Here is a 27,919-nt window from a genome sequence, read left to right as displayed (position 1 = left end):
GACAATTAAGTCAAAGTTGCATCAAAAGCCAGGCAAAATGTGTGGGGGGGGGGGTACTGCAACAGAAGCCCCCATTCCCACATGATTGAACCTCAAAAACAAGCTCAATATTCTCTAAAATCAGAGGCAAAGCATGACATACAAGCCTTTTTGGAACAGTTAGAATATCAGGGCATTATAGTGCATGGCAATTCAACAATCACTACCCCTATTTTTTCTGCTTTGAAACCTAATAAATCATATAGAACAGTCTTAGATTTTCTGATTCTAAACCCCCACATTGGTACCTATAAGTTCCAAAACGCTCACAGAAGTGGTCTTATGATGAAGTTGGTGCGTAAAAAAATTACATCCCTGTACAAGTAAAATAGTTTTTTCAGTCAATTATAGCACCTGAAAACGTGCCAAACTGCTTTTTATTTGCCCAATGAATTATGCAGATCTTACAACCAGTTACTGAAGCATTATCATACATTGATTACAATTACATTACAGACGATAATCTGAACACACACCTGACTAGGGTGGAATGGATAATGATGGTATTGACTTCACACGGTTATAAAATTAAATTTAAAAAAATCTACAACTGCTTACTTGAATGTGATTTTTCTCTACTATGAATTATCCAGAGAGGGCAGGGGATTGGCACTGGACTTCCTTCAATACTCTGCATGCTCCAAATACATTAAAAAACAACAATCTTTGTTGGGATTTCTTAATTTTGGACAGACCTACTTACCACATTATGCTGAGGAAGATAGACGTTTGTATGCTTTAATTTTCCCTTATTTCCTGGAAAACATTGGACTGATAAGCACACAGATATCTTACACGCACTTTAAGCAGACATGCTAGATGCAAAGTATTTACAGGCTGGGATAATAAAGTGAACCTCATCGTTAGAATGATACCAAGCACCATAGGATACATTTATATAGTCTATAATAAGGGACAGGCAGTTCCTATTGCTTACAAATCACATTTGTGCTCAGCAGATGAAGTATGCTTTGCTGCAACAGAGAAAATTCTTACTGCAGTGCAGAAGGCTATTTTGAAAGAGCACTCATTGGTGCAGGGAAAACATATAATAAAGGTTTCTCCAATACCTGCATTAGAATGCGCTACAATGTTTCTAATGCTTAAGCTCTACATCAGAGATGGGTACAACGGGTCTCTTCGTTGAGGGCAGTTGGTGTAAATGTGAATATGGCCCAACTCTCCATACAGGAATGTCTGCAATATGCATAAAAGATACCACGGACTCCTAAAATATTACCCATTGAGAATTACACAAGTGTATTTTATACAAATGGATCTACACTAAGTATGGGCGAAATTTGCGAATTCGTGTTCCGCGAATTCGCGCGAAATCGAATTCGCAATCTGCAAAATCCGCGAATTCATGCGAATTTGCGGATTTTTGTTTTTTTGCGTGTTCGCGGGGTTTTTTGCGTGTTCGCGGGTTTTTTGCGTATTCGTGGGGCTTTTTGCGTGTTCGCGGGCCGCTTGCATGTCGAAGTTACCCATGTGGTTGTGTATGGGCACAGCACTTTCTGGTTCACCACTGCCACCCTCTGGTTCATCACTGCCACCCTCTGGTTCACCACTGCCACCCTCTGATTCACCCCTGCCACCCTCTGGTTCACCCCTGCCACCCTCTGGTTCACCACTGCCACCCTCTGGTTCAGCACTGCCACTCTCTGGTTCACCCCTGCCACCCTCTGGTTCAGCACTGTCACCCTCTGGTTCACCACTGCCACCCTCTGGTTCACCCCTGCCACCCTCTGGTACAGCACTGTCACCCTCTGGTTCACCACTGCCACCCTCTGGTGCACGACTGCCACCCTCTGGTTCATCACAGCACCTCTGGTTCACCACTGCCACCCTCTGGTTAACCACTGTCACCCTCTGGTTCAGCACTGCCACCCTCTGGTTCACCCCTGCCACCCTCTGGTTCACCACTGCCACCCTCTGGTTCATCACAGCACCCTCTGGCTCACCCCTGCCACCCTCTGGTACAGCACTGTCACCGTCTGGTTCACCACTGCCACCCACTGGTTAACGACTTCCACCCTCTGGTTCATCACAGCACCTCTGGTTCACCACTGCCACCCTCTGATTAACCACTGGCACCCTCTGGTTCAGCACTGCCACCCTCTGGTTCACCACTGCCACTCTCTGGTTCACCACTGCCACCCTCTGGTTCACCCATGTCACCCTCTGGTTCACCACTGCCACCATCTGGTTCATCACTGCCACCCTCTGGTTCACCCCTGCCACCCTCTGGTTCAGCACTGCCACCCTCTGGTTCAGCACTGTCACCCTCTGGTTCACCCCTGCCACCCTCTGGTTCATCACTGTCACCCTCTGGTTCACCACTGCCACCCTCTACCGAGACCTTTTGTGACGCAGCAGCAGCACAAAAGATGCGCCATGGTGCTGGGTATTAACAACGAGAGATGCGTCACGTTGTAAAGCCCTGCGCCATCAGGAGGCGTTCCGGCGCAGGGGAGGGCGTTGCTGCGCAGGAACGCCTCCTAAAAGTGGCTGAGTGAAATCTACAAGAATTCACTCAGTCACTTTTAGGCCAATGCTGCGTCAAAACCCTGCGCCTGCTTGAAGCAGGCGCAAGGCTTGATTCCCTCTAAAACAACGGCCCTGCACCGAGCAGGCGCAATTTCTGCTACCTCTCAAACTCAACAGCTGCAATTCAGAATACCTAAGTGACTGTGGCTGAGTGGCTGTTGAGTTTAAATGTATTGTTGGATGTTTTTGTAATAATGTGATGTTCTGTTTAGTAGATTATGTGTTCTTTTTGTGACTAAATTTGAATTAAAAAAATAATTAAAGAGTAAACAGGCAAAATTGATTGCCAAGATAAACGTATTAACTTTCGTTTATTGTTTCATATTAGTAACATGATTTAAAAATTGGAGGTTCAGGTAAATGTTCAGTTTTCCTTGCATTGTAAATGCGGCGCACCATGGGTGACGGAGCTGCGGCGCACAATAACTGGCGCATCCCTGGGGATGCGCCAGTTATTGTAAATCTGCCCCTACACATTTAGCCAACGAGGGAGCACTTACTGATTAGACAGTAGAAAGTACTCCAGTTGAGTAGAGGTATTGCACAAAAAGGTGGCATCTTCGTGGTCAAACACGCAGGGCGGGATTCATTCTGCCCCCTGTTAGACTCGTTTTTTGTGCCCTTCTGCCCTCTGTTAGACTCGTTTTTCCCTTGTTTTTCTGCCCTTCTGCCCTCTGTTAGACTCGTTTTTCCCTTGTTTTTCTGCCCTTCTGCCCCCTGTTAGACTCGTTTTTTGTGCCCTTCTGTCCTCTGTTAGACTCATTTTTCCCTTGTTTTTCTGCCCTTCTGCCCTCTGTTAGACTCGTTTTTTGTGCCCTTCTGCCCTCTGTTATTCCGTTGTTTTTGTGCCCTTCTGCCCTCTGTTAGACTTGTTTTTTGTGCCCTTCTGCCCTCTGTTAGACTCGTTTTTGTGCCTTTCTGCCCCGTTGGACTCGTTTTTTGTGCCCTTTTGCCCTCTGTTAGACTAGTTTTTCCCTTGTTTTTCTGCCCTTCTGTCCTCTGTTAGACTGTTTTTTGTGCCCTTCTGCCCTCTGTTAGACTCGTTTTTCCCTTGTTTTTCTGCCCTTCTGCCCTTTGTTAGACTGCTTTTTGTGCCTTTCTGCCCTCTGCATCACCACATCATCACTCAGCGCTACCCCAGCATCACTCAGCACCACCACATTATCACTCAGCACCACCACATTATCACTCAGCACCACCACAGCACCACTCACCGCCACCACAGCATCACTCAGCGCCACCACAGCATCACTCAGCGCCACCACATTATCACTCAGCACCACCACAGCACCACTCAGCACCACCACAGCATCACTCAGCATCACCACAGCATCACTCAGCACCACCACAGCACCAATCAGCACCACCACAGCAGCACTCAGCGCCACCACAGCATCACCCAGCACCACCACAGCATCACTCAGCACCACCACAGCACCAATCAGCACCCCCACAGCAGCACTCAGCGCCACCACAGCATCACCCAGCACCACTACAGCATCACTCAGCACCACCACATTATCACTCAGCACCACCACAGCAGCACTCAGCACCACCACAGCATCACTCAGCACCACCACAGCATCACTCAGCACCACCCCAGCATCACTCAGCACCATCCCAATATCACTAAGCACCACCACAGCACCACTCAGCATCACCACAGCACCACTCAGCACCACCACAGCACCACTCAGCACCACCCCAGCATCAATCTGCGCAACCATTCAACAACAACTGGTTCAAATATGTACTCTCAATGTTTCAAACTTTATTACAAATGTCACAAAAAGATGTTAATATTTCACTTCTGTTCTTGGATTTTCGTCACAATAAAATATACTGAACATAATCTTCACAAAAGTTATTTACAAAAGTTTATGCTATTGCCATTATAAATTAAAATCACTTTTATTTAAGTATTAATTATTTTAAAAAATTAAAAGCCATTGTAATTTGTAATATCAATACAGCTAAGTCACGTAAATACAAAACATGTTGCATTACAAATGCTATAGGTGTCACATTTGTGAAAGTTATAACTATTAGCATTGTAAATGATAAAGCTATTAATTTAGCTATTTTCAAAACCAACACATAAATAAAAAAAATTGTCATTTACAAGACCAATAGCTCAAACTTTCCTAATGCGAGACCTATTGCATTGCAAATGCTTGTTTTTATATCTGTCAGTGCTTCCTGTTGAGGTTTAATTTTCGTGACAGACGCCTCATTGCCTACTTGTAACTATTCTCTGACCCTGCTTCAAGGGTCAGAGCAGGGTCAGAGAATAGTTTCAAGTAGGCAACGAGGCGCCAGGAAGGATGGATGGATGGATGGATGGGTTTTTATATAGCGCAATATCACCGCCAGGTCTCAAAGCGCTTTGCATTGGGAACCCGTCCTGGTTTTTCCCTGTGAGATAGCCCCTACTGGGTATCCCCAAGGTGAAAGCCAGGCATCCCGCCACGGGGGGCCGTAGTGGAGATTAAGCAAGCTATTGCCCAGAGTTGCAGAGTGTGAACCTGTGATTCGAGTAGGCACCGAAGCGAGAATTATCGAGTCCGTGGTCATTTTGGGTTCAAGACCCTGCCACGTCGGGAATTGAACCCTGGTCCCAGGTCTGATCTCACCGTCCGGGTCTGCCTCCTCTAACCAGTGAGCCACACTTCTCCACTTCTCCAGGAAGCACTTATAGGCTTACAGCAGCAGGTGCCCAATTTGAAGTTAATTTCTTTGTAACCCTTTTGTAAAAGGTTACAAAAAATTAGCTTCAGCTTTTGCACCTGCTGCTGTAACCCTGTAAGTGCTTGGCAGAAAATACGTCCCCGCTGATTCGCGGATTTTACCGCGATTTCGCGAGATTTGCGGATCACGAAATCGCGGAAAATCTGCAAATTCCGCGAGCGGAACGAAATTTCAGCCCATGCTTAATCTACACAGCTTGCAATGGGCATTAAGCAGAAAAATTCAATGGCTTGCTCTTTAGTGAAGGGAATTTTTACAGACAGTGAATTCCAACTGCTACACACTCATACTAAAACTTTAGGTTACAGTCCTCTACAACTTGCATAAGTACATGCCTTTTTATTTGCACTGCAGACAGCTGACATGAAGGTTCCCACACTAATAGTGGCAGGCTCATCTTCTACTTGCAGGCTTACAATATCGACTTAGCACATTGGCACCTGAATGGATTCAAGGATTCAAAATGGAAATCTATAAACAATCTTTTGGGAAAAGTCTCAGTCTTAAAAGATACGCTACCTCGAGTCCATGTTATACCTACCATGGTTCATAAGAGTGAAGGCATTCATTCTAAAAAGAGCTGTGCAGCTGACTCAGCCACAAAGGCAGTGGTGCAAACTTACAAATTAGCAGTGGTAACAAGGTCTCCAATGAATATGGATATAGATATACTGGTGGAGGTACCAGCCTCAGCCGAGGATGAAACATCTCTAGACAGTTTTCCCTGTTAATTTTCATACATCCTGGTAACAGATAATAATCTGATGGCTACCATACCAGGAGAAGGAGTTAGAATCATACCTAACATGCAATTTAGACCACATCTAATCAAAGCAGCTCAGGATTAACATCTGCACACCCTGGCATCAGTGTTACTGTATCAGTACCACAGCAGAGATACTAGTGGCTGTACTTACTTAAGCAAATTAAAGACTATTGTGAGGCAATGTAATACTTGCCAGCATATCACACATTCTACAGTTAAACGACCAGCACAGACTCCTTTAACTATCACCAACTGCATGTTTGGTGTGGCGTATGTAGTTCATATCAATCCCATCTTATCAATTAACAAAATACATATATATAGGTCTAAGTGATTCATGGGTATTTCTAATGATATAGCCGCGAAGAAATGTAGATGCTTGAGCAGTTGTAAAAGACTTGCGGTGCCTAGTAGCGATGGGGCAGTCCACACAGTTCAGTAAGACAATGGTCTTGCGTCTGCTCTGGAAGTGTGTCTGCATTATTCTGAGCCACAACGCACACAGACCAATGGTGTCATAGAAAGGACATGCTCAAACAAACATAAACTGTGTGGGTATTAAGTTCAAGACTTAGCTGGTTACATATAAACTATACGATGTCCAGAGGGCATTAAATAACCTGCTCAATAAAGTACTGGATGGAAGCACATCATATGACATTTCATTTGGAGTACCAATGAATGCACCAGACCGATACAATCCTGGAAAGGTGACTGAAGAGCAAAATATTAACCTGGAGCACCATTTAACTATCTTACAGAATTTCCAAAAGGTGAAAAGAGCTGGTCTAGACTTCTTTGCATGAAAACAAGGCCTTTGATCTCCAGAGGCAGTAGGAGATGCCAGAATGTAACTAAAATTCCAAGACTGCTTCAGTAAACAATTCAGCAAAACCAAAGGAGATGATGGACTGAGAGTTGAACATTGCAAGCACTCACCTCAAGTCAACTGATCTGGGTTTAATCCATCATCATTCTTTAGCTCACTCCGCCACCCCAGTTCAGACATGGCCATATGCAAATCAGTCTGACCCTGTGCCACATGGGAACACACAAGATGACGGATGGAAGGTTGCACGATGGCAAAAAATTCACCCCCAGTCACAGATCTGGGTTTAATCCATCGTTATTTTGCTCACCAAGCCACCCCAGTTCAGACATGGCCATATGCAAATCAGTCTTGACCCTGTGCCTCATGGGAACAGTCCAGACCGAACCGCCAAGCCATGTCTTCCCTGGACCGGAATCAAGCATCCCCGGACCGGTTTCTGGCTATCAGCCGTCTTCAGCCAGGATAGCTTGACTCCAGTGGTGTAGTGAGCAAGGGACCCACGTCTGGGCATACCCTTCCCACATAGGGTGAACAGCAAAACACACAAGATGATGGACGGAATGTTGCACAATGGCAAAACATTCACCCCAGTCACAGATTTGGGTTTAACCCTTCGTTATTTTACTCACCAAGCCACCCCAGTTCAGACTTGGCCATATGCAAGTCAGTCTTGACCCTGTGCCTCATGGGAACAGTCCAGACCGAACTGCCAAGCCATGTCTTCCCTGGACCGGAATCAAGCATCCTAGGATGGTTTCTGGCTATCAGCCGTCATCAACCAGGCTAGCTTGAATCCAGTGGTAAAGTGAGCAAGGGGCCCACGTCTGGGCATACCCTGCCAACTTAGGGCGAACAAAGTAAAACCAAAGGAGATGATGGACGGAGTGTTGAACATTGCAAGCACTCACCCCCAGTCAACTGATCTGGGTTTAATCCATCATCATTCTTTAGCTCACTCCGCCACCCCAGTTCAGACATGGCCATATGCAAATCAGTCTGACCCTGTGCCTCATAGGAACAGTCCAGCCCGCACTGCCAAGCCATGTCTTCCCTGGACCGGAAACAAGCATCCTGGGACCGGTTTCTGGCTAATCAGCCGTCATCAGCCAGGCTAGCTTGAATCCAGTGGCAATTGATGGACAGAATGCAGAACAATGTCATACTTTCACCCCAGCACAGAGATCTGGGCCTAAATCCATAGTTTTTTTTGCTCACAATGCCGTTCTAGTTTGGACCCAGCCATATGCAAATCAGTCTTTACACGGGGCACAATGGGAACAGTCCAGCACGAACTGCCAGGCCTGTTCCTCCCTGGACTGGAAGCAAGCATCCTAGAACCGGTTTTGGGGTTTCACCCCTCATCAGCCAGGATAGCTTGACTCCAGTGGCATGGAGAGCACAGGACCCAAGTCTGGACATACCCATCACACTCGGAGTGACAAATGTAAAAATAACAATTGATGGACAGAATGCAGAACAATGTCATACATTCACCCAAATACAGAGATTTGGGCTTAAGTCCATCGTTTTTGTGCTCACCATGCCATTCCAGTTTGGTCCCAGCCATATGCAAATCAGTTTTGACCCTGTGCCCAATTGGAACAGTCCAGCCCGAACTGCCAGGCCTGGTCCTCCCTGGACTGGAAACAAGCATCCTAGGACCAGTTTTGGGATATCACCCCTCATCAGCCAGGATAGCTTCACTCCAGTGGCATGGAGAGCACAGGACCCACGTCTGGGCATACCCATCCCACTCTGGTGACAAATGCAAAAATAAAAAATTGATGGACAAAATGCAGAACAATGTCATACATTCACCCCAGTACAGAGATCTGGGTCTAAATCCATCCATCATGGGAACAGACCAGCCCGTTCCTAGGGTGCTTGTTTCCAGTCCTGGGAGGACCTACTTGGCAGTTCAGGCTGGTCTGTTCCCATGTGGCACAGGGTCAAGGCTGATTTGCATATGACCAGGTCTAAATTGGAGTGGCATGGTAAGCAAAAGACTTATGTATTTAACCTAGATCCTTTGACTCGGGGTGAATGTTTTAATTTATTCTGCATTCCGTCCATCAAGTGTGTGTCTTTTGCTTCCTCTCCCTAAGTGCACTGGGTATGCCCAGATGTGGGTCCCGGGCTCACTGTGCCACTGGAATCAAGCTATCCTGGCTGATGAGGGATGAGTTGGCGAAGCAGCGAGCGCAAAGTAAATAGTTGTATTTATTTATTTACTTACTTTACTCCGTTCCGTTTTATGTCCGAGTCCACTTCCACTCCCATCCTGCCCTTCCCCTGACTGCCCCACTGCCCCGCAGCACTCCTTTTGCAAGCTGCCACTGATAATGACGCTATTACATGAAACCAGTGCGTTCCTACCTGTAGGAAGGTGGAATCTGACTGTATGGTTGCCCCCACTTTTTTCCTGGTGTTTTGCTGGTTTTCGACTTAGTTTGGCTGGGATCCTGTTATTCAGGTCTCCAGCCTATTTGCTTTCCCATTTAAATTGATTGCATGTACTTTAGGTACACCACAGAATGGATTCTGGGGTACCCTTATAAGTCCCTAATATATGGTATCCTATATACCCAGGGCATAGGTACCCTCAGAGGCCTCTCAGGGGCTGCTGCATGTATTATGCCATCCATGAGAGACCACTCAAAATGACACCTCAGGTCTGCTGCAGCAGCCTCTGTAAGGTGGTGTATGCACCCTTACTTAGATATAGGTTCCATATATCTACCTTATATCACTACGCTTATAAACCTATCAGTCACCCCTATGGCAGACCTTATCAATCCTGAAGGCAGGGTGCTGGGTTTTGTGTGACTGGGTGCCCATACTTGAGCAGGGACCCTCTGCATCCTTCGGAATCTATTATCCAGGGTTGTTCTGTGATGCAGCCAGACCATATACTTTTAAGTGCATTATAACCTTGTGGTAAATATTAACTTTGGAATGGATGCAAGGAAACATGTCGTGTTTGGTGTCAAACATCTTGGAATCATACCTCCCCGCCAGTCCTGACGGCAGAGGTATGATTCCACCCTCCTAAAGGGAGAAACAGAACTACACGGGTACACCCAGTACCAGCCTAACAGAACCCTGGCACCACAAAATGGATGCTTCAGCCACAGACACGAGCCTGGCCTCCTGCTGCTGGACGAAACTCCAGCAGGGGAGGCTGGACAATAGGTTTCCTGTTACAGGGAGGTGCGACCACCTCCCAGACAGGCTTTAGTGTATTGGGGCTGGGTGGGTGCACTCCAAGAATGCTTTGAAGTCTGCATTGGGGGCACAGTCGGTGTCCCTGTGCATAGTCCAGCTCAAACCGGTTGCAGGGGCTACCAACACCTGCACTGGCGTGAAACTGGACAAAGGATATGGGTGTAATAGACAGCATATGCCAGGCCAACTTCTCACACTACGCACTTTCAATGTGTGTGAAATGGGGTTGAATTGCTGAAAGAAAAATGCCCAGCAGGCTTGATGACTATTCGACATTCAGCTTGTTGAAGGAGTTGAAGATTTCTATGGTCAGTGCCGGCAACTAACCTGTGTTGAGCTCCTATTAAAACATTTGTCCATTCTAAAAAAAAAGCCCTATTAACAGATAGAAGTTCATTCTCAAGCACAAAATAGTTATTTTCTGCTGGAGAGAATTTCTTTGAGAAGAAAGCCATAGGGTGTGTTCCTCTTTTGGGACTGGGTTGAATCAAGATAGCATCCATGGCCTCATCTAGGGGAGTTGGTAGTATTCTGTTGCTGTGAAATAGGGATCTTAATGAACTCGTATTTTAGCCGTTTAAGGGCGACAGAAGCTTTCTGTGCCCAGTGAAAGGGTTTATTCTTCTTTAATAGGTTGTTAATGGGTAGAACAAGATGAAAAAAATTCTTCATGCATTTTTGATAATCGGTTGCTAGCCCCAAATATTCTGTGTTTCTTTTAACAAGACAGAACTGATCAGTCAAGAATTGCTTGCACCTTCTGGGTCTCTATAGCAAAACCATCAGATGTCAATCTGGAGGACTAACCAAATAAGATCTTAAAGAGTTGACGGTCTGGCTACATGAGCTAACTTGTTCTACAACTCCTCTCTCAGCCCTTTGCGGAGGAGTGTGAACAAGGTTGAATCTGTGCAATTGATTTGCCTGGCCAATCCTTTGAATTCCGCTATTTATGATTGTAGAGCGTTAGAACCTTGGGAAAGTTCCAACATTTCTTTTTGAGCAGCAAACCTATGATCCTGATGGTCCAACATTTGACAAAACGTAGTCATTAGGGCATGAAAGTTGTACAGAAGAGGGCTGGGCTCTAAAATCAGATGCATCACCCATGTTAGGGCATTTCTGATAGTGTTGGCGATAATAAAGTCCATGTTAGCTTGCTCTGGATTAATAGATATGGGGCTTACATTTAGGATGGGCTGGAATGTGTTCAGCTTTTTAGAATTCCCATCAAACTTCAACTTTAGCAACCGGCCAAGGAAGGATCCAGGAAATGTTGTTATAGTATGGCTAAGGACTGTCGAAGAGATGCATTCTTGGAGGACAAATTCTGGACTTGCAGTGTAAGGTTATTAAATGCTTCCAACTTCGTGAGCTTGGTCCATCTTTGGTGTACCTTGGTGCTGCAACCTGTCAAGAGCTTGGCTTCTTAGTGATGCTCGTTATGGCTTCTTTGCATGAAGATAAGCCCATTTATCTCTAGAGGCAGGAGGGTATGCAAGAATGGAACCAAAAGTCTGAGACTGCTCAATGAAATAATCCAGAAAAAACTGAATATCAGAAAAAAACTTTCAGGCTGATTAAGCAGAAACAGGATATATAAGAAGCCTCCTGGATACTACAGAACGAACAATGCAAGAGCAAGTAAAGAAGAAACAATTGCTATGCAACTGGTGCTTGTAATGAACTCTTTTATAAAGTAAAGATCAGGAAATTACCTGGGAGAAAAATGTTTCCGCCTTTTTGTATTATGATGAAATGAATAATAAAAAAAGGAAAAATACCTTCACATAATTGCAATGTGCATGCGCTTCTGTGTTTTAACATGTGCTATGCCTAGTATTACCTGCATGTGATCTGTATCAGGAGCTCACATTCAGGAGTATCTTAAAATCTCCTGTGCGCTGCACAGGAAACAACATGACAGTGGGCAAGGATGCTGTTGCAAGCAGCAGGGAGCCGCTGTGCGCCCAGGATCATGCCCCCCATGCAGAGAAGGAGCATTGAGAAGCTGTCGCGGAGTATCAGCATGAGGCTCAGGTAAGTAACTGGTCTTTACAAAAGGTCAGAGACAAAGGGTCTAATTTGAAGCCTTCTGGTTCAGTCATCGGTTAAGAATTTTCTTTCAGCTCTTCAAGGGTGGATTCCCAAAGTGGGTGATGTAGTTCAAGAAAAGATCCTCAGTTCTTGGAGTACAAGGCATGTGAACTGTAATGTTGCCTCAATGGCCTGGCTTGAAAGAAAACAGGATGACGTCCATTGATCCCATTAATAAGCACTTAGTGGCCAATTCTGTTCAGCAGACCCTCTCAGACGTCAAGGTGCCTTCTGAGTAGAGCCTACCAACCTCTCCCTTCCTAATATAAAGGAGGTACAACTCAATGAAAGCAGTGAGTCTCATTGTTACAGTCTCAATCTGTGGACTAATGAACTTAATAGGTCTCCAGCTTTACACCAATCTATAGGTTCCATAGATCATGGAGTAATTTAGTGTTGCAATTTCTAGAGGTTCAACACTTTTGATTAATACTTTGGTTTACTATGGGTCTTCTAATGTGCAAGAAAGAACATTGCATGAAAACGACTCTGACTTTCATGCAAATGATTGTCACTTGATGACAAAGATTGCTTTGTCCTTATCAATGATACTTTGACACGCTTCTACTACCACTGTGGTCCTACTTCTATATCACTACGGGAGTATTCCTCTTATTACTATGGCTCATTATGTGGATTGCTGTTTTAATGTTGTTGAATGGACATTAGATTGCTGATAGAACTGTGCCTTCAGCTGTGGTTCGAGACCTGTGACCGCATTCTTCTTCTCAGCCAGATGCTAACTTTAGGCTGTTAATATTACTGCACATCCTGTCCCTGATCGCATGGTTAAGGAAAATTTTCATTATTAGATAATGAGACCCACTGAAGTTGTTCAAATACCCATCCGTCAAATATTGCATTTGAAGGTATATTACACCTGGTTCCTTTTCAGTTGAATGGTACATTATGACTGTTACCTACATGAATGATGAACTTCAGGCTAACACAAACCCCAATGATGAGGATCCTTATGTGAATATAAACAATCACAAAGAAAGGCTTTGTTTCTACCACTATGCACACCATTTTATACACAGAACTAGTTATCACAGAGAAATATATGTAACAATACACAGTGGGAACATTGCCAAACAGCACCTTTGAACAGTCACCTTAATTTCTCAAAGAAATGTACTTACTTTAATGGTGCCAAGAGGGGAGATCATTCAGCCTTCTATTATTTACAAAAACCTAAAAAATTTAAAAAGAACCTCCTATCGAGTAGTGAAATGATTTTCTCGCGTGAATTTATTGAAAACCTTACTATACAAGGCTAGGGGTATTAGAAAGATAATATTGATGAGAAAAGTATTTGGGGAACACAATTCTGGAAAATTCAGATTAATGAAGCCTTATTGAGAGTGTGTATAATGCCTTGAGATTTGTTCCTGAAGAAAACAATCCAGTAGAACATTTATCTGGAATGTGTGTCCACAGAGGATTTTAAAACACCTTTAATTCCAACAGTGGACTCAGCACAATTTCCAAATTGGTGAAAGAAAGAAAACAGTTCTGATGCTGACTCAAATGATATGGTTCAGAATGGAACTTATTATTCAACAATGTTACACCATGAAGGCATTGACGTATGGCCCAATGACACAGAAGTGTGCATACACAGGTTTCTTCCCACAACTCCTAGTTCTTGAGCTAATTGCCTGGACCCCAGCTGTAACAAATGTACACCTGCAACTGTTACCACAGATAATGTAGGTAAACTGTACCAGCGGTGGTTAGCACATTTTAGCTTCACCGATTTCTCTGATTTTCTCTGATTTTCTTCTGGTCCCCAACTCAATGAAAAGCAAATGACTTGTGTTCTTACTACGCAATATATAATGAAGTACAACGATATTCAGCAAAAGAGGTTGCAGAAAGAATCAGAGAAATTGACAGGGAAACCCTGCAAGCAAAGTTTAAAATAATTGAGAATAGTCTGCATTCTCTAGCTAAAAGTGTGTATTCCTTAAATAATATAATGACTTCTGCTCTTAATGTTTTAAAGGAAGATTGAACTTTTCTCCAACATGGGCGGACTCAGTTACAATCAATCACTAAATTAATGTGGGCAAGTCAAACCCTTCAAACTGTGAAAGTGCCTTGGAAATTCCTGAGCAACAGTTAAATTCTCAATATTTAAAATTTGATTTCTACTCAAAAAAATAATGTCTAAGTGGTAGCCACATTTATATTATTAATTAAAGAGCAGATAGAAGAAGCTCCTTTTTTAGTAGCGGAAAATATGCTTATAACATGGCGTTCTGCATGGAGTAATTTCCCTTCTTAGTGCAACCTTCCACTTTTATGAATGTCAAAATTACACATGCTTGAGTTGATATGAAATAAAATCAGTCCTTCCACCACAACACGAGGACACTGCCTTTTTTTAAATTCTGTTTATTAAACATTTGCTTAATACACTATTACAAACAATGCAGATACAGGGTGTAGTCTGGCAGTAGTGAGCAGAAGAAGCAGTACAGTCTCAATCAAAGAAAAGCTCGCAATATCCAACCCCTGTAGCACTGGGTTTAGACACCCTCTATTTCAACACCCCTGCACCATTAAGTTCTGTATTTCGCACATGGTATCCAGATCTTTTCCCATTTTTTGGACACCCTCCGCTCTGGTAAACTACTTTCTCCACCCGCTGACACCAATCTAAATCTTTTGTCCAGTCCCAGAGCTTTGAGGAATCGGCAGGCCCCCATGTCTTTGCAATGTTCCCTTTTGCCACTCCAGAGGCTAGCATGAGATATGCCTTGGTGTGTTTAAGCCAAGGTATGTCCCCTGTCACTCTCAATAGGTGCCACCATGCTTCCACTTGGACCTGAACACCCACTTCTGTAGTAATTACCCAGGCCACTCCAGCTCAGTAAAAAATGTTGGGGCAGTCCTAGAGAATGTGGAAAAAGGTGCCCATCTCCCCGCAGCCCCTAGTGTATTGGCGGGAGTCACATCATCCCAATCAATGTTGGAGTGTCCGCGAGGCATACATCTAGGATCTGGAGTTGGATCAGTCTGAGCCGTGCTCTTATAGCAGTTTCCCTAGAGCTCTGTATGGCCTTAACCCAGCCGTCATCCTCTAGTAGTCCCACGTCTGTCTCCATGCCTCCCTCAAGGGGCCCAAAGGATCCGTAAAGTTATTCATTAGCTTTCGATATGTGAATGAAATAGCCTTGTCCACCAGTGGGTCGAGTAGCAACCTGTCCTTTAATGGGGAACAGTCAGCTAACAGTTCTCCCTCCGTTATATGGAACCATAGGGCATGTCTCAACAGCAGATAATAGAACCGTTCCCCATCAGCCATCTAGTATTCTGTCTTCAAATTTAATCATGGCTCGTTCTGCCAAACAGCTTAGAGGCGGTCTATCCCATAATACCCCACTTGTGAAAGCCATGCAGATGCCCAGCTTCGCCCAGCAGATCACAGTTCTAGAGCGGGGTTTGCCCTGTCAGTTTGGTCTCCCACACCAGTAATTTTGTGGCAGCTTGCCATGCCTGTATCACCATCTGCGTGGGCACAGGAAGAAGTTTCTTTTAGCCCCTGCGATAAAGTGCAGCTGGGTAACGTCCATTTCCCATGGTGTGGCAGTGAATGCTAGTTCCGTGCAGGGTACAAATACCCAATAATTTATATTAATGAGTGGGGACACCAGATAATAACTCCTGACATCTGGAACCACCAGTCCACCTTCATAGACCCCACTGTAATTTACGCAACACAATATGCTGGTTGCCCCCTCCCATAACAGGTCTAATAGTTCCCCCTCAATTACCCAGAAGAAAGCACTTGTGATCTGATATGGAGTATCTGGAACACACTTAACAGGTGAGGGAGGGCCATCATCTTGAATAAGATCGCCCAGCCCTTGAGGATGACCGGGAGCCGCAGCCAGTGGGTCAAATCCCCTCGCAACCTCTCCTGTTGATAATGTAAATTCAAAGGCAGAAAGTTCTCCGATGACTTGGTAACCTAAATACCTAAGTATTTGAATTCATCTTGATGTATCAAGACTGCACAGGCTGAAGTGAGGGGAGGGATCTCGCCAGCCAGATGTGGATACGTCTATGAAACGTCTGGCGAGGCTTATGTGCAGAGAGCAGAATAGCATCAGCATACAGGGTCATACGTTCATCCCTGCCACCTCCGACATCAATGCCATGGATGAGAGGGTCCCTATACGCCCATGGCATGAATGGTTCAAGTGCCCTTGCGAAGATCATAGGGGAAAGTGGGCACCCCTGTCTTGTACCCCAATGTAGTACAAATGACCTGGATATCCTCCCATTCACACAGACTCTTGCCAACGGATCAGAGTATAGGAGACAAATCCAGACACAAAACTTTGATCCAAAGCCAGCAAAGTACTGCTGCGACCTCAGCCATGCTTGTCGCTGTCACATGCATGACTCCGTACAAACGTAGGACGTTCAGCCTGGTGCTTCTATGTGGCATAAACCCGGCTTGGTCCCGGTGGATTACCATGAAGATGATGAGACGTAGCTGATTAGCCAACACTGTCGCCAACACCTTGGCTTCGAAATTAAGTTGGGAGATGGGTCTATAGGAGCTGCATAGCTCAGGAGGTCTACCTTTCTTTGGAATTACCACTATGGTGGCCAGTCTTAAGTCCTCTTCTGTGCTATTTGGAACATTTTTAGCATTGGTTGGGCCACTGTGTTTGCCACACATTTATATAATTCTACGGGCAGTCCATTTGGGCCTACTGCCTTTCTGGATTGTAATTCGCAAATGGCCCCCACAATCTCCTCCGTTTTCAGGTCACAGTCAATAGCCTCCCTGTCCTTCCCTGAAAGTTCCAGCTGAAGAATTTCCTTAAACAGTTCGACACTGTCATCTCCCATTCTACTAGAGGCTGACTGGTATAGTGCTTCATAATAGGTTGCAAAAGCCTCGGCTGTGGCTGCCCAGGACTGGCACGGGGAACCATCTGGCATCTGGAGCTCCAGCACCCAACTCCAGTCCCTGCCCCTCCTCCCCAGCCACATTATTAGTTTGTTGGCCTTGTCACCCAGGTTATACAGGTGCCTCTGCATGACAACTGAAGCAGGGTCCTGTTTTACCATATAAATGCCTTAGGCCATTCCTGCCCCACACCTGCAGCCTGAGACCCTCATATGGCCCCACCAGCCAGCATATAGTAATCTGGGGAAACATCCTTTACAATGCAACTTTTACCACGCAGTGCCTTTACGACGCAACTATTACAACGCATGTCAATACAACGCATAGCGCTGGGGGGCGCTCTAGGATAGGGAATAGATTTAATTTACTATCCAACACCTTCCCTACTATCCACGGGGACTGGAGTTGGAATAGTAAATTAAACTATTCACTATCCAGCACTCCTAAGCACTATGCGTTGTAAAGGCATGCGTTTTAAAAACTGCGTTGTAAAGGCATGCGTGGTAAAAGCAAGCGTTGTAATGTCATACATCCAGTAATCTGTTAACTTGCCCATTCTGCCTAAAGCATTTGCTAAACACGGTAGGCCCTATGCCTCCCTGATAAAATCGCAAGACATCTCCTTTGCGAATGACACGAGCTCCAGCTCAATGTCATTTTGGTAAACAAGTCACTGAGCCCCCCACTCCCTCGTTGTACTCGATATGCACTTCTCTTCTCACAACCACTGAAATATAGCAATACCACAGAACAGGGAACATCTCGAGCTAAGGGGAATAAAATGGGGTACAATATTGGTGGGGGGCAGTTGCAATATTTCAATTTCCTTCATATTATTGTCTTTTTGCTAGCTTTAAGTAACCAATACAACCAACATGGAGTGAGAAAATGACCTTTATCCCTTCGTAATCTTCTGCTTTCTTTTAAAAATTCTGTGCAATGAAGCACATCGTAAATAAATGTACAGATTGTGGTATGATTGACGATTAATCACCTGTCATGAGCAGGACTTGTGGTCAAACAGTTCCTCATTAAATTAACATAAAAGACCTGCCCACAGTCCATTCAATGGACCACCTTGCACCATGACACTTTTGAGTCACAACGTGCCTGTGTGCTCCCCAGTTAACCGTTGCTCTCATTTAGAATTCTTGTTTAAGGTTGCAAATGCTTTGTTATACTTTAAAATGGTCTCTTTCTCTCTCTCCTGCATTTTCCGTAATTTTAAGCCTTATTAGATTGCATATTTTTGATTTGCATCTCAAAATGTGTCTTTGATACCTGGTCATTGCTAAGAGTGCGTAGCCTTGCTCTTGCATAACAAAGTGTATCTTGACATTTATTGATTGAAATTGTTTCTTCAAATAAATTGTTCCACTCCTGATTCAGTTCCTTCATCTCACACGTTTATTTCCTTATTTTAGATAGAGCACCCGTGCTCAAATTAAGGTGGTGTAGAGCACCCTAAAAAACACTTTCTAACACAACATGTAACAGCGCTGCATCTTCCTCCAGATCTCTAGGTTCCCTCTGTTTGAGGTGCATCCTGTGCCCCAGAGCAGGGTCAATTGTTCCCTCACGCCCCAGCCGTGTCTCCATGGTGGTGATTTTCTGTTCCAGTTCGTTGCACTGGGAGTGCTGCTCCTTCCTCTTGCCTCCGACCACCACCTGGACATGGCCCCTGGCTAACACTTTGTATGCCTCCCACAATGTGCACTGAAATCCTACCGAACCGGAATTCAACTCAAAGTACTGTTTCGCTCTCTCCCTAAACTTGTCCTTAAAATGCCAAGGATCTATTCGAGACATACCTCAACTGGGGAATGATCTGATATACCCCTAGCTTTATGTTGCGCATCACAAAATTGTCCCTCGTGTATGCACTTTGTGAAAATATAATCCAGTCGAGACCCACTGCCGTGCGTGCCGAGCTATGCGTTTACAGCCTAGTGGTTGGATTATGCACCCTCCACAGATCCATAATCCCAAGCGCATCCGCAAATGCTCTCAGCGGCTGCCGGACAGTGGCCTGAAGAGAAGCCGTAGCTCTATCGGAATCCGGGGACATTGTAGCATTCCTGTCCCCACCCGGTATTAAGATGCCTGAGAGCATATCAAGCAGCAGTATGCTAAGCTCCAGGAGAGTTTCAGTATGTAGCTTTGGGGGTATATAGACGGAGCATAAATTGAGAGCCCAGCCCTCCCATCTCCCAGTGAGCAGCACATATCTACCCAAGGGCTCCTGCCAAGTGAGACTCAGCAGGAAAGGTACTGTATTTCTGGCTTGAATTGCCACACCTCTAGAGACTGATGTAAATCGTGCATGACCCTGGAGAGTGTATCCAAATCTATTGAGTGCTAGATAGTGATTGCCACACAGATGCTTCTCTTGCAAAGAAAACAAGTCAGGGGACTGTCTATGTAGGTATTGTAGGATCATGGTACTTTTGTCACTCAGGCCATTGGCGTTTTACGTCAGGACCCTCAATACGGTTGTAGATTGTGATGCCATATCTGAACCAGGGGAAAATTGCGGCCCACCCGCGGCCCCACTACCCTCGCGGGCATTGCCTTTTTTGTTTTCCATTTACATACAAAAAGTCCTGCTTTCATAAGCCTACCTGGTTGCTGCAAAGTTCTAGGTCTACCAACCCATTCATCACTTTTGCAATCCATTGATGCAATGGATGCATTGATTTTTGTCGGTGGCACCTGTCACATACATCCTGTGGCATCAAGCATCACTGACTCCTACAGACTCAAAATCCTCCACATTATGTGAAATTTGTGCAGACCATTTTCAACTCATCCAACACCACTGATGTAGTGAACTTCAAAAATCTGAGATCTGGACTAATTACTGATTTTGAGACTGTGTTCTGATTTATTTCTTCACTCTTCCATTCGCTCTTTTCAAGTTTATTTGGGTAGATTTCCTTCGATCTTTCTGAACATTGGCTGTGACATTCTAATTTTTCTTCTAGTAAAGAAACATACCAGTCCAATAGAACAACATGGAATATGTTTGTCCACCATAGAATCAAAGCAAAGAAGCAGTCTTCAATATAGGTTTTGAATGAATGCTGCCCAATTGCACTTCATCAACTGAGCGCTCCCCAAGTGAGAACCATTTTGTAGTGCAATAACACCCGGCAAGACACAGTACTTAATCTGCCACTGGAGTTGCTCCCCCTGGCATCAATCAACATGCAACAGCTTCTAAGATCTGAGATAGCATCAGTCCTATATTTTTTCCAAATTTTTATTGACTTCAATAAGCGAACATAAATATGTAAATCAAATTTACACATGTACGACACTACACTACCATTTTTACCATTCTTTGGACAATAAGTAGGTTTCGAGAGAAAGGATACCCCAAAGGAGTGTTGGTAAAAGCGGAAAAGAAGACTGAGTTGACGCCCAGGGAACAGTTACTGTTACAATTGTTTTTCTGAAATCTGGGTGTCTGTGTATTAAAAGTTAACAAACATTTCAATGAAATTAATGGAAAACTTACATGCTTAAAGATGGCCGTCATAGAAACTTGTATGCAAATGAACTGCTAACCCCCTCTGTTTAGCCGAAATTCCAGAATGAATTATGTTATCTTTATTTAAATTAATTATTAATGCAGAAACACAATTGACATTGAGGAAGGCGACCGTGCTGAAACGTCTCTGTCAAGCTTAATGAGCTATGGATTACATTTGAATTGATAGCAAGCTTCAGAGTGCGCTCTACTCTTTTTGCGGCAGGAATGTGACCGCAATTTCTTCAATTTGCATCATGATCCACCCTCACGGAGAGTGGCACCCGGGGCGTGTGGAGCGCCAGCTTGTGGAACAAGTTACCAGAATATATATATATATATATTTCACAAAGATGCGAAGCACACCAATTCCAGATTTTTAAGCTTGTTTATTCAGCTTTCTATGGCTACAACCAACGCGTTTCAGCCCAGCAAGGCCTTTGTCACGGTTAGTGAGTCCCTCATTAGTTTCACTATTTATACCATTCACATATTGCCCATAATGAGGCTTTGTGGGAAACGTAGTGCTTATATCAATTCATACATGAATATTTACATTGTTTGGGAGGCCGCCCTGTAGAGTCTGGGGCTCCTGTGCCCGGAGGCAGTGTTTTTGAACATTAAATCTGGAGCTCGCCTCACTCGCCATCAAAAGCCCACTGAAGGCTATGCTAATTAGCAAAGTTGCGATGGTGCAGGAACGGATAAAGGGAGGGGTGACTCCTCACTCTGATCGTGCCGGAGGACAGGCATTGCCGCAGGAACATTGCGTTATGCCAACATTAGTCACGCAATGCGAAAACAATCTCTGGACAGCATGAAGAAATTAAAACCCACTGTGTATTGATGCAGGTATGAAAAAATAACTTTTCTTTAAAAGGCATATGGATTTTACAAGTTTCCATGGAGTACAAAGCCAGTGATAAGGTATCATGGGGACTGTAGTATTGAGAGACTGTAACGTGATTTTCAAATTAAAAGGCGCGCATGATTACACTGTGCATTTTACAAACTCCATCTGTAATCAAGGCAAAGGATGCTGAAACGCGTAAGGAGGAGTACTTACTGCGCTGCCGTACCTGCGATTAAATGCTTTTCTTCGGTAATGGGCCTCATGTTGTTTCTGAAGGAAGTTCATGGATGGGTCTCACCAGGACATTGTTTGGGAGGCCTCACTTTAGCGTCTGGGGCTCCTGTGCCCAGAGGCAGTGTTTTTGGACATTAAATCTGGAGCGCGACTCATTCGCCATCAAAAGCCCACTGGAGGCTATGCTAATTAGCAAAGTTGCGATGGTGCAGGAACGGATAAAGGTAGGGGTGACTCCTCACTCTGATCGTGCCGGAGGACAGGCATTGCCGCATGAACATCGCGTTATGCCAACAGATCACAGAACGCAAAAACAATCTCTGGACAGCATGAATAAATTAAAACCCACTATGTATTGATGCAGGTATGAAAAAAGAACTTTTATTTAAAAGGCATAGGGATTTTACAAGTTTCCATGCAGTACAAAGCCAGTGATAATGCATCATGGGGACTGTAGAATTGAGAAACGGTCACGTGATTTTCAAATTAAAAGGCGCGCATGATTACACTGTGCATTTTACAAACTCCATCTGTGATCAAGGCAAAGGATGCTGAAACGCGTAAGAAGGAGTACTTACTGCGCTGCTGTACCTGCGGTTAAATGCTTTTCTCTGGTAATGGGCCTCATGTTGTTTCTGAAGGAAGTTCATGGATGGGTCTCTCCGGGACCATTGTTTGGGAGGTGGCCCTTTAGAGTCTGGCACAAGTTTTCGTTGGGTGGATTGCTATTGCAAAGACCATGACTTAACTTCTGACACCTCCAGCACTCTGCTGACCGTCAAGGTGCGGTCAGGAAAATACAGCTGCCATATGGTGGTACAGAGGACCTTCACTGCCATCCGTATTACAAGCCGACCACAGAGGTGGGACCGCCAGCTTCAAGTTGGCAGAAACTAAGAATTTGGCATGTGTACTCGCCTCTACCCTGCTCGTCCCATGTTCAATATGGACCTCTGTCTCTAGTCGCTAGGTCCCCCCTTACCAGCAGCATCTTCACCCCGAGGATTACAACCCTGATATACAGTGCTTTTTGTGTCATATACCCATTGCCAGTGGCCAGACTCATGCAATGGGTAGATGGTATTTTTCACATGTATCAACACATATGCATTTGAAATGTCCACACAGGCATCGATACAGCTGAAAAAATAATCACCACACGCAAGATTGCCCCAGCCACACCGCCAACACCATGGTAAACTCAAAATACAGTGGTCTGAAGATCACCCGCGCTGTGGTCTACTGACAAGCATGGTGTTCAGGTGGTCAGACCACCAAACTTGTAACCAGGCCTGGGTAATGTGGTTGCACTTGAGGGCTGGGCCTTACAGGTATAACGTAATAAGCTGAATCTTTATTCCAGCCTACATGATTGTGATGTAATGCGGAAGAACTGCGCTAAACATGCGCTAACAGCAGTGCGTCTGGAAGTGGGGCGCAATGTTGCCTCACATCATGATTTTGTTGTAATGCGGAAGAGTCCACTCTCTGGCCTACACATATTTGACTACTTCAGGAACAAGGACAGAGAAAGGTGATATTATTATATCTTAACTTGTGGGACTTTCTGAACAAAAAAGGTTCAGATTACGCACTCTGCCGTTGAACTAGTTAGATAGGTTGTGGTGTGCACCAGAGATATCACTCCCCGACAAAGGTGTGGTAATCAGTATGCAGTCCGCGACACTTAGAATAAGCGTCGACTCCCTGAGCACAACCAGTAGAAACGAAAAACATTTTGCAAAGTTTTTTATGTAAATAAAGTTCAATCAGTGATATTGTTGATTATCACACCGATTTATTCCATGTTGTTTCCACATGAATTTCATTTGTTCATAGGATCATAGTAGATTTAATCCATATACCATTCCCAGATGTGATACATTAAGTTCATAGTAAGTTCATAACATCACCCAATGCATTTCGGATAGGAGAAGTCCTTCATCAGGGGTGGTCTGAAAACAATGAAAATACAGTATTTGTAGGACCTACCAAAGTGTCTAAACACAAACATAATTACATACAAAACTCAACATTAACCAGGAAGAAACAAAGTGTGCGATGTGGAAGCAAAGGGGTGTCAGAGTGAAAATTAATGGAAAAGTGAGCCAGCATTTATGGAAATATAACAAACAAAGCGGTTAAGACCACGGATGAGAAGCAGCACATAGCCCGGTGTAAATAAAGTCATGAAAATGCTTGTGCGGTGCATAGGAAAATACAGCGAAATGAAATCGCGCTACCCGGCATACTATCGGAAAAAGAACCAAACAATAATCACCCTGATGAGTTGAGTACTAACAAGCGCAATATAAAGCCCATAGTTAAACGCCATGATTCAAACAGAACTTACTGGTGATTATACGTAGAACAGCATGTCTACATCGTGCGTCCATCGCTACGTGGGAGTGTTTGCAGGTGTCACGTATATAAAAATAAAGTCAGTGAAACGTGCGCATAGAAAGAGGACAGCGTAAATGGCGGCCATGATGTAACGGTGTATTACCAAAAAGCAACATAACAAAGTGAGGAGAAAGGTTTCTGTCAGTAACTATGAGATTAAACCTCAATATAATAAATAAAATAAATTACATCCGACTAATGAATCAAAAGAAGATGGCATAATGAAAATAAACAAGATAAATTCAAGGAAGTCTGCTGGGTCACAAATAACATGAGAATTCCATCCGATCATTTAAACCAAAAGCGTTAGAAGATTGTAAAAACTTGATCCAGTGATTCTCACGCTGTAAGAGAAAATTATTATTGTCTCTGTCATCAAGCTTAGCCACAACTTCAACAGCGGCAAATCTAAGTTGGCTAACATTGTGTCTGTTATCTTTGAAGTGTATTGCCAAATTAGATTTAACATTCTCAGTCCTTATGTTGCTCTTGTGTTCGTTAATCTGCGTTTTCAATTTACGTGAAGTCTTGCCAGTGTAAATCAATCCACAAGGGCATTTGATAATGTAAATTACATTTTCAGTGTCACAAGTAGCATTGAGTCTCAAGTTGATGTTGGTGCCTTTCATCGGATGTTTCATAATTGGCCCTTTGATTAGGTTGTTACAATTTTTGCAATTTAAACATGGCTGATTACCTTTGTACACAATAGGGGTGGTTAGACTGGGTTTGGTGATGATTTCCTTCAAATTGTTACCCCTCTTGTAAGCAAATAGCGGTTGTCCTTGATAGATCTGTTTGAAATCAGGCTCAGTGCTTATGATAGACCAATGTGTAAGTATGGATGCCTTGTATGCTTTCGAAACAACTGAATATTTAGAAACGACCACGGGTCTCTTGATGGTATCCTTGTGATTTAAAGTCAATGTTTCTTGACGACTTAGTTTATCACAGCGTTCCTTGGCGTTTTTCAAGATCGTTTGTGGATAGCCTCTCTGTTCAAAGCGTTTAATCATATTGGTAGCCTGTTCCTCAAATTTGGTGGTGTCTGATACAATCCGTTTTACACGGAGTAGTTGAGAGAATGGCAAGTGATTCTTCAAGGCCGTTTGATGAAAGGATTTGTAGTGCAAAGTGTTATTCTTGTCTGTCGCCTTCCTGTATAAATTGGTTTCTAAATGATTGCTGGCCCGGGTGATTTTGACATCCAAGAAAGTGATGGATTCTTGGTTGAACTCGTATGTAAATTGAATCCGGTCATTGATGAGGTTTCAATTGTGCAAGTGCTGTCAGTAGAGAATCGTGATCTCCCTGCCATAGAACAAAAATATCATCAATGTATCTTAGGAAAATCTTGGCATGGGTTCTCCAAAAGATGCAGTTCAAGATGTTATTTTCCTCAAAGTATTTCATGAATGCATTGGCATAGACCGGTGCGGCACAGTTGCCCATAGAAGTACCGGACAACTGTATGTAGTATTGATCCTCCCATGAAAAATAACTTTGATACAATGTGAAGTGCATCAATTGCATGATGAAAATTTGAAATCCATTGTCTACATCAGAATGCAATAGAATATTCTCAATGGACTTTGCAAAACGTTTCTACTGGTTGTGCTCAGGGAGTCGACGCTTATTCTAAGGGTCGCGGACTGCATACTTTCTGAACAAACTCAGGTGGCCAATCCATTTCAGCCAAGAGAATGTCGTAAGTATTGATTAAATGTTCCCAAAAAATTGCTTCAATAGTGCTCGGTATGTCACCCTCAATTTGAATGTCCAAATCATACAGTCCGTCATGAGGGCTAACCCACTGATCTAGTGTTTCAACTTAAATGAATTCATCTTGCTGCTCTCAAAACCAGAAACTCCTGAAGTTTCTACTGAACTATCATTACCTCTTCTGAGCTATCTAGCAGTGTCAGCACCCACGTCTTGTTCTGAAGTAGCATACTCAAACTGTGTGGCAAATTTGGTGGCAATACCAGCCACTTTCTTCTTTTAGAAGTTTTTGTTGTGGAAGTTTCTCTTCCTTTTTTGTGATGATTTCAGATGAGTCCTTTCTCCGTTTCACATACTCTTCTTGTCTGTGCTCTGATTGTCCTCTCTCTCTGAGCGTTTGTCAGGTAAGTCCTGAAAAGTATGAGAAGGATCAGTATACGGATACCTACCAGGCTGTTTAATTGAGTCACGGTTGCGCTGGTTATAATGCTTTTCAATGGACTCCATTTTATCCCAACATTTTTTAGAAGACTCAGGTGCCTGTTTAGTATTATCCTTTTTGGAATTACCCTTAAGCTATGGCTTGTATGGTATATCTCCCAAATTATCTCAACCTGTAGGAGTATAGGTTTCAGCAATCATTTTTGGTAGTTTGCCCTCTTTGTCCGCAACTGAAACTTGCACGAGGCGTTGCTGTACTGTCAATGCTGCTGCTTCCCCTTTTATGTTCTTTTAAATAATTGAGGCAACTGTGGCATAGTTGGCAATTAATTTCAACCCCAAATGCAGAGCATGGGCAGCCCCATATTCACTTTGAACCTGTTTTAGGACTTCAGTGATACATGGTGTACCATGTGTAATGGTGTTTATCGCAGCAAAGACTGTGCCCCAAGTGGCATATTCATCCACTGGGGGTACCATCCCTAGTGGGAGGCGCATTGTCAGAAAATCTATGTTTGTCTTGGGGTCCTGTATAGGGAAACACTACTTCAAGTGGGTTTGTTTGTTATGCAATCCAGAACGGATTTTCCTCCCGTCTGGTGGGAACTTTACCCATAATTGCGTTGATGGGTACTAGACTAATTGCCAGCACAGGTAAATGTGGCTGCACAGCTTGAACAGCCATTGCTGAGGTTGCAGTTATTATTTGCATAACAACGTGTCTTAAACATCTGTACAGTCTAACTAGACCTGTATAAAGTGCACAGGCCTCTACATCATTTAATGATGCTAATGTTGGGTATGGTGTAGAGCTGTCTAGGAATGGCCATGTTGCTCCCCATTGCTGTGGAGACCCCATTTTACATTGTTTAGTGGATGTGTTAGAGCACTGTGAAACCAATTATGATGCTCCTGAAATCTTAATGGCATTTCTAAATCTTCACAGTCCCTGTTTTGGCCTGGTATTACAGCTGAAGTGTATGTATGAAATGTTTGTGTATTGGCATCGATTGCAAGAAAAGTGACCCATAAATAGAATACCTCTGTTTTATATAATGTGTGGGCCTCACCCACTAAGGTAACAGCTCCCCATGCAAGAGGGAACCCTTGTTGTTGTGACATTGCTGTAACAGCTTGTCTTCAATGAATAGGGATAATTGCTGCTATCGCCATCTTTAGTTAATGGAATTTAAAGAAGGGAAAAACTATAGTGAGGTGATCCTTTTAAAGGGTTCGAGCATGAACAACCTACAGACAAAAATAGGTGTTTCGTATTGAGCTGAGGAGGATTGATCCCCAACAGCACAGACGTTTCCTATACAGGTACATCTTAAGGACTTTGGGGGCCCTGGGCCAAATGTATTTTGGGGCCCCTGTTACAGCTTTGAATTTATGATCCAATTTCAACTCTTTCATGCCCTCTTTGGCCAGGTCACTGACAGTGCACAGGCATGCCCAAATTCTGAAAGTGTTTACATCTAATCTTTAGAGGTAATGGTGTGTATTTTCAATGTTTAAACACTGCAGCACCTTACTAATATTAC

The sequence above is a fragment of the Lissotriton helveticus genome, chromosome 2_1 (genome assembly GCF_964261635.1).
Source record: "Lissotriton helveticus chromosome 2_1, aLisHel1.1, whole genome shotgun sequence".
NCBI lineage: Eukaryota > Metazoa > Chordata > Amphibia > Caudata > Salamandridae > Lissotriton > Lissotriton helveticus.
Note: the sequence above shows the minus strand (reverse complement) of the source record.